We start from the raw sequence: 8885 nt of genomic DNA on the forward strand, positions 1-8885 counted from the left end.
ATATCGAGAAGGGCGAGAGTACGGCTGACTAAGAGACTCGGAGAGTGCGGTCGGGAAGGTTGGTAGCCCATCGCTACCAGAAACTATCAGAAACTGGTTTTCAAGAGCAATGGGTGAATGGCAGAAATTCAAAGATAAGAAGCGGCAGTTTATTTTCAGCACATGTGATATCTATCAATATGGACGAGAATTCTCTACTGTACAATATCTCGCTCACTCACTCAACATGAACCGCAGGTGTCTTTATTCGCCTCTTTCTCCGTCATTATGTTCATAAATGGTGTATCCTTCAGGTGGATTCTCTGTGCCACTTGTGTTAGCGCACACTCATGAAAGTGCTTATATCGCACGAACTGTGTCACTCTGGTGTTTCACTTAAGAATGACCCCGAATTATTAAAAAAAAAATTGTACTTGAGATAAAAATTAGAAACCTTCTGCGTCATAATTGGGAAGGTTTTTGCCGCCCAAACAGGTGGTTTCCATCAGTGTTCTTCATTAATTTGTCTAATTAGCTTAATTGAACTAAATAAATTCCCAAGGAAAGGTAACTTTTTTGCCCTAATTAGAAAGCCCATGGCCACAACACCTCATTTCAGTCACAATTACAGGATCTCTCACGAACTTTCCACAAAAATTCGACACCCGAAAACGTGCCATCTCTGCAAGCCTGTTTTCAGATTTCATCAGTGGAGGTGCTATCCGCAAGGCCCGAAGACACTCCCACTGCGCATGGAATCAGCTGGAGAAGAACAGAAAAAAGAAAAAAAAAAAAAAAACGAGGGCGCGGGGACCGGGCCAATCACGCATTTTGTCTTCGCAAGCTTATCTGTTCCCACCCATCAGTTACCGATAATCACCGACATCGGATGTTCTGTGCTGTTTCCTGTGTTGTGCTTTCCTCCTTATACTTTAGGCGGGGCAACTTGAACCTGCGCGCCTTGATGAGCGACGGTTTTTCGGGCAGTTTTTCGTGTTTTCGGGTGTCAAACTTTTATAGAAAGATCGTGAAACATCCTGTAATTGTGACTGAAATGGGGTGTTGTGGCCATGGGCTTTCTACTTAGCCCAAAAACACGTTGCCTTTCCTTGGGAATATTTTGAGTTCAATTAAGCTAATTAGACAAATTAATGAGGTACACTGATGGAAACCACCTGTTTAGGCGGGAAAAACCTTCACAAGTATGACGCAGAGGGTTTCTAATTTTTATCTCAAGTACATATTTTTTTAATAATTAGGGGTCACTCTTAAGTGAAACACCCTGTATAGTGACAGAGTTCGTGCGATATAAGCACGATAACACGATGTATAAGCACCTTGGACATCGCGGCCGACATTAGGGCGAAATAGCACACGATATGACGGCAGAACGCGCCTTTTTGCCTTGATGAATATGCAAGCCAGTGGTATTCGTCGAGCCACTCAATGGTCTTCGAGATGCATCAACATCTGCCTTGAAGTTGTACGCTTTGCTTGGTCTCCATGGTTCGGTTAGCAATGAGAGCCGCAAGGAACCTCTATTAACTCTCTGTCTTCCTTACGGCGTCGGGAACTTGGCGCCCTCATCGCCCGGCAGTACTTGCCGCAATAGCCCCCTCCCGCATTTACGGTTGGGTCGCCGCGGGAGGGAGACCCCCCACCCTTCTACTGGGTGATACTCCTCTTGTGCCGTTTGATAATGTTATCCAGCTTCTGACCATGTGTCGGTTACGTAGTCAGATGTAGATGTAGTCAGAATTGCTCCGCTTTTAGCCTTTGTCGCCTAACTCATCCTGTAAATCTCTCATCCTCGATCATCTCATCGCTCATATTTGTAGATAGCTTTTAACTGCAGCACTCACTTGATATCGTCCTCCTCTCTCTCTCTCTCCCACATCATCTCTCTCTCATCATCATCGCCCACACACTCACCATAGCTCTGGCGCTCTTTGGCCTTTGCCGCCTTTGTGCCATTAAACACATCTCTCTCTCTCTCTCTGTCTTCCACATATATGTCCCGATGTCAATGTCAAACGTTTGAGAACTTGCCGCGTCGCCTCCGAAATCTCGAGTTCTTACCCCAGATGTACCTGCGATGCACACCGCAGATGTTTCGGCAGACATTGTAGACACATCCGTGTTGGGCGTGTGTTGGGTGTTGTCCTCAAAAGGAGTTTCTGAACTATTCGGATCGGCACAGGATTCAGGAGATGTCCCTGGATTTTCCATATTGCGCACGGACGGCACGGTCGATATTGTTGGTCGTTTCCTACTCGGTACTATCTCTTGTAACCCTGTACCACCAACATGTACCAACCTACCCACCTAACCATGTACCAACATATTCACTACGGGCTTTCGCTGCCATTGTCAAAGATCTTTCTCTTTCTTTCTTTCTTTATTTATTATAGACACAACATGTTACATCAGTTGATTAGAGGCGGCCAAAAAGCGGCAATACTGCAGCTTGACGAGGGCACGCCCCTTCAATAACGTACAGCAGCATCACAACAATTGTGCAACTATATAAAGCAAACTATAATAAAGCAAATCGCAAAACAAATCGCTAGCACTGCATCAACGTGAATTCACAATAACAGACATAACAAAACAAAAACTAGATAAATCTAACGAAATTAATCAGAAATAGAAGTTACAGAGATGACTCTGATGCAAGGCCGGCCTAGTAACAAAATATTAGTCGCAAGAGAAATTGCAAGTTGTCAGAATTCAAACATGGCTCTTAGAGTTGTAAATGATGTATTCGCAAGATCGATACCGTTCTTGATGTACTTATTAAGAATTGTTGCAATATTATACTGTATCAATTGAGTACCGAAATTGGTACGCAAGCGGGGTACATTCCAGTAGACATTCCAGTAGATCAAGGAGGAATATCAAGGTAATCGACCGAAATGGGTGCGATAGTCCCTTTAAACGAGGAGTTGTCTTGTCTCCTTTTCAACAAATAACAAACGAGCAAGCCAATAGCTTTGTTCCCACTTGCGGGAAAGTTGCCGGGGCTTAAACGGGCCTGTTTTGCCACTGCCTGGCTACTCCGAGTCCGACATTCCCACGACATGATTTACCTCGTCTGTCCTTGGTGGCCGGAATAGTCATAATCTCAGTATCCTCTTAGACGTACAAAGCGTCTGAAGAGACCAAATACAGTATAGGCTACGGGCTAACCGTAGTACTTGGAAAAGAAGACTGGGTATCACGGATCACTTTACAGTTCGTTGGAACTGCCCAATCTAAAAGGCAGGACATAACAACGTGCAACAGAAAAACTTCATTACACACCACACCATGTTAACCAAGTCAAAAAAGAAAGACTCATAGTTTGTGATTGTGATGCAACGGCAATGTTTGCTCACTAAGCGGGGAGGGGGGGAGGGGATAACTGCCCTCGTGTTCCCCTTCGGACGGCGCTCATGTCGACGATCGGTGCGTCCTTAACGAGCTACTTACAATTACCCTAACATGCAATAATTTCGAAGTCGACAGCAAGAATTATATACAGATGTATGGCACAAATATGGGCACGGGAAGGGCCCCTATATACTTATGCATATATATTCGTGGCACCTTTGGAAGGACAATTTCTCGACAACTGTACATTGAAGCCCCTAGTCTATAAACAATAATTTTTGGATGATTATTCTTATTATATAGCCCCACTCTGCGAAAGTCCTTCTATTGTTCATCTGATACATGAACACAGTCTGGCGCCCGGATCGTGGAGCACTGCATCTCTGCCATCCACGCACGACTACCACGTGTGGACAAGCAGCATTTGAGACGCGCTGGTTTTGTTTAAAGTATACACACAGCGCTCTCCAAAACATTACTGCGCGCAAACTTCCAGTGAATGACGCCGATTGCGGCATGATAACTTTGTTTGGGGCACCACCTACTGTTCCAGGCCCTTCCTTCCTTTTGTCAAAATTCCCGTCACATTTCTAAAATTGACAGGGCAAAAAATAACATTTCCGAAAGTAAACATTGTTTCGAAAGAGATAAGGAAGAGTCCAAGGTGTAGCTCTGTCTTTGTCCGCGAGGCATGTCACGGCATGTTTGGTAGCTTCTTTAATGATGTGACAAGACGTCCCGATTGAGGCGGAACAGGTTCCGACTTTGCGGTCGTGGACCCGATGCCTCAACAGCCTGCTCGGGGCGTTGTCTCGTCCCGCTTTCGGGTGCAACGATTCCCGAATAAGTGGGTAAAGAAAGGTTATCTACTGCCACGTTGCCCTCTCCTGGCTCACACCTCCTCACGATCTAGCCAATGGAATATTATGCCGTGTTGGCCAATCAAGCCATCCATTTGACAGTACTTCGTCGAAAAGAAATATTGCTAGCGCACGCTTTGCTCATCAAGCTGCCCCGGCGGGAGGAGAACAACGAGAACAGCAACAACTTTATTGTGAGATGTTGAATGGGGGAGTTTCATCGCTAGTGGCGATAGCGCGAGGAGAATGGCCTTCATATAATGACGAATCATCGCAACGATACTGGTAATGACGAAATACAAGTCCAAGTTGAGCGATACAGCGAGTTCGGGGCAAGATTTCCCGTTCACATCCGTACGAGTATGAGGACACAGTGAACGAAATACATTCTGGTTAAGGTTTTTAATGTGCAATTTTCCGCAGTATCAAGATTGCAAACTGTACTAATTATTAACCCCCACGTCCCAAACGAAATACAAGAGATACAATACAATAATTTACTTGGAGTAGGTTTACACGTAAGATGTTTTCAGACAATGTGGGCAACACCTTGTGCCCGAGAGTGCCGAACACCTTTCTCCTCCACGTCAGTATCTGCTATCCATAGATTGAGAAGTTACCGGTCAAAAAGAACTCGTTACAAGTTAAGTTACCAGCGGCATGGCCGATTGGGCTAAGGCGTCTGCTCGTTGGTGGTAACCAAGGTCGTGCTGAAGACTGGGAGGTGGTGGGTTCGAATCCTACCGCTGGCTGTGCTGTCTGAGGTTTTCCTTGGGTTTTCCGAAGACTTTCCAGACGAATGTCGGTTCCCCCACTGTCCCCCACTCCTTCCTGCTATCCTCTCTCCATCTGTCCACATCTGTACGTCGCTCATAGCCACAGTTGCTTCGCGGCACTAACACCCAATTAAAAAAATAATAAAGAAAAAACAAGCTAAGTTACCGTGTGTAAAATGTAACTAAGTTAATAACGAAGTTCTTCAGCATGAAATGTAACTCGCAGTTACTGAGTTACTTATAAAAAAGAACGAGTTACTTCCAATTTACTTCGGACATAAAATAGCATTACGCAGGTGCAGCGCGCGTGAGCAGTTGAATTAGATCTTGAGTTGCCTGCGGAGAAGTGCAACACGCTTAGATCGTTTTCGTTTATGTCCAACAATAGACCTCTCCCTGTTTGTAAACAAATGACGTCATAGTGTTCTTCAGCGCCAAAAATTTGGTAGAATTGAACTACGCTCGATAGCGAGAGGTGAACAAGGTCGCCCTCGAAAGCCACGGTCTTGAGGGGATTACGATATGGTCCCTTAAAGAGAAGCGACCCTCTGTCCTGCTTTTCTTTCAGTGGGAGGTAGCGAACAAGTGCCAGTTCGTGGAACCCAGCCCTGTGCTTCCGATTTGTTTCGATTCCAGTCTGTCTACCAATGTCATGACGACGTTTCTCTAGTAGAGGCCTATTCGAATGCTATGCATCTTACTCCCTGTGGGCGCACAATGGTTCAGCTTCATTTTAATGGCAGCGATTCTTACTTCCTGAATAAAATACTGTCTTTGATTACCTGAAAAAGGAACGAGCTCCTCTGAAAGTTACCACGGCGCAAAAGTACCAAGTTAAGTTACAAGTTACCAAAAAAAGGAACTTAGTTACAGTAACGAGTCACCTCGAACTCTGCTACTATCTAGCTAAACACACTTCACAAGTTGATATACAAACGATAAGTAGACTAAAAAGAACCAACATTAGGAGACAACCAAACATAGTAGCAAGTTAAATGTATTTGATTTGTTGACTGACAGCTCCCCCCCCCCCCCCCGAAATCTTGCTTTGGGGTCGGAGAAATATGGTCACATAACGCTTACACCAATGTTGCAATTTTAGCATTTCCCAACGCTTATGTTGTCTTGCTTATTACCATAGTTATAGCTGCTCTTTCTGTTCATGGGCACTTTAAATAAATATTGAATAGTTGTTTCGCACGCAGGGTATCATTATCAATGTACGATCTGCGCAAAAGCAAAGTCTCCAAACATATGGGGGCTTTTGTGACGTAGCGTGAAACTTCCAGAGTGTGCATGAGTCACCGGTTCGGAGTTCAGCTCTGGGTACAATTATGCCTTGATTTCATCACGCCACCAGGTGCAATTGTGCGATCGAAATTCTTGTTACTAGTTCTGTAATTCTAACTACATAACAGAAGAAAAAAACAAAACAAAAAACATCATTCGCGAAAGAGTCCGATGTGCTCTTATTTCGTACTGCTATTTCTACATTAAAAACAACACAAAAGAAACCACAAAAGTCTCAAACCATAGCGCCGTACGCAGATGCACGAGTATTACAGCACGCCTAGCATATTGTGCGGTTATAATGTATCGATTTCTGAAAGGCATTTATTCGCATGCCCGGAACCGGACGACCCATATCTGGAGTGTGGCAATCAAATATGCATCCTGTCTCTAAACGCATTGTCAAGAAGTTCCTTCAGGAGCGTTTGTTTCGTAACGCCCTGCTTGGTGGCTACGATAATAACTTCTTGTGCATGCCCGCAATTGGGTGGAGTGAGCTAGAATCGCGTGAGATTTCCGGAACGTAACCTTGTTCAGACGCGCACCCGGAGTACAGCCCTGTGTCACTGAGGGTACACAAGGAAGGAGTACGGAGCATAAAATTGGCACAACTGAGTTTCTACTTCCTAAAGCATTTTAAACGCTCGCGTTTCTCCTACAAAGTTGGTCCTACTCACTATACACTCTAAAATCGGTACCTTATAACGTACCGTGTATCGAGCTGTACCTGGTAAATATCAGGTACATCAGTGCTTTTCCGGATTTGCTTTAAGAGGTACTGGGCGAGACAAAGGATCTCGCTTTGTATGCATGAGGTACAAGCATATTTATGGGGTACACGGTCAGTTTATGAGGTACCGTGTCATGTACCGCATAATGCAGTACCTCTTGCGCAAAATCTTATTGTGCTTTCCACTGCTTTCAGCACTTCTTGCGTTCAAGTAACGCCCCAAAGGGTTTGATGCAGTCAGATAATGCATGTACATCGCACGGACTTGGAGATAAAGATTGATTTACAACTACGATTGTTTCATTCACGGCAGATGATAAAACGTTCATGTCTGTGTCGTCAGCTGAAGAGCCTCAACCGTGGTACTTTTGTTTAAATTCTCTGCGTCTGTTTCAAGTATATTAGGAACACAGAGTAGACAGTGAGGAAGGAAAATACCATTCATTATAGGCGTAGTTAATTGCTTATTGCGTATTTACATCGATAAAACAGAAAGAGATTGAACTCTCTCCGTGTGTTCGTGAAGGAGGCAGGTTTTCTTTTGACCAACATGAAAACTAAAAGAAAAAGAACATTCCGGAGCAGATAAGCTGCCGACGAACCGACAAGTCACACCTTCCAGTGGTTTCTTGAGGTCAGGCGGGTCAGTTTCTTATTTTTCTTTATCGTGCATCATATCTAGCGAATCGAACTTTTGATACCAACGGAAGAAACATGCGTTATAAGTGCAGCCGCGTCTTCGTGTGAAGGTTATTTGTGATCAGGAAGCCGCCGTCTTCGCACGGTTAAGTTGACCGGTTAAGGGACATGCAGAGGCCGGGAAGGTGCACCTGATGGTAAGTTGCTCTTTAGCGTTGTTCATTTTCGCTAAAACTACGTGCATGTTGGGTGAGCTTTGTGAACGCTCACTCTCAGAAAAAAAGGTTCCGAGCGAAGATTTTGAACCTTTTTCCGCCTCGAAAACTACGATGCACTTTTTCTACGGCAAAAAAGGTGCCTGACCAGCTTCAATAGCAATTGTAACCAAAAAGGGGTACTATCACACCAGTCAAGGAGATTCTCAAACGAACCCGAGCGAAAATGGTGCATCTGCATTTTAGAGGGTTCCACAATTTGCGATGCAACATGGCGGCTCGTCGGTTTCAATGCTAGTGAGGTGCTCATCAGAGGTGGGTATTCATTGGAGCTAGACGTCTATGTAATCTGACAACAAGCAAACGTTTCGATTTTAGCCTTCATACACGACGCGAAATGCAACCGAAACTCTTCGAGTGAGAACAATCCCGGATATGGCAGCGTCGACAGACGCATCGGCGTAGGGAAAGTTGGATGTCGTTCGTGTTCTTGCTTGCTTCTCAGGTGAGTTACGGCTGTGAATACCCAAACTCGCTGTGACAACGGATGCGTTCTTATCATTTGCAAGGTGTTGCGCATGAGTAATATGCCGTGGAAATTTATTCGTGGAAATTCGTGCCGTGGAAATTCGTGGAAATTCGTCGTAATTTAATAATCGTGGAATCAGAGCAAAGTGTGAAAGTGACTAGTGAACTGGAATGCCGAAACCACCGCCGCCATGTTTGAAGGTATGCGATTTTGATATCCGCTTGCTTAAAGTGAATTGGAATTTTATGCGAGGGCTTGAGTGTGGATGTGTGCTGTAGATAGTGAATAGTGTGCAGGTTGTAGATGTAACGACCGAAGTCGTGTACTAATCGCATCGATTTCTCATGTGGTATCGTGTGCCGCACTCTTAAACCCGTACCTTTTATTGTAACTTTTAGAAACATGTAACTTCTGTATAGACGTAGATTTCGAGATTTATTATAGGTTACACCACTGTAACGTATATTTAGAGGTTAAATAAGGAGACCAAATTCA

The sequence above is a fragment of the Ornithodoros turicata genome, unplaced genomic scaffold, assembly GCF_037126465.1.
Source record: "Ornithodoros turicata isolate Travis unplaced genomic scaffold, ASM3712646v1 Chromosome13, whole genome shotgun sequence".
NCBI classification, from domain to species: Eukaryota; Metazoa; Arthropoda; class Arachnida; order Ixodida; family Argasidae; genus Ornithodoros; species Ornithodoros turicata.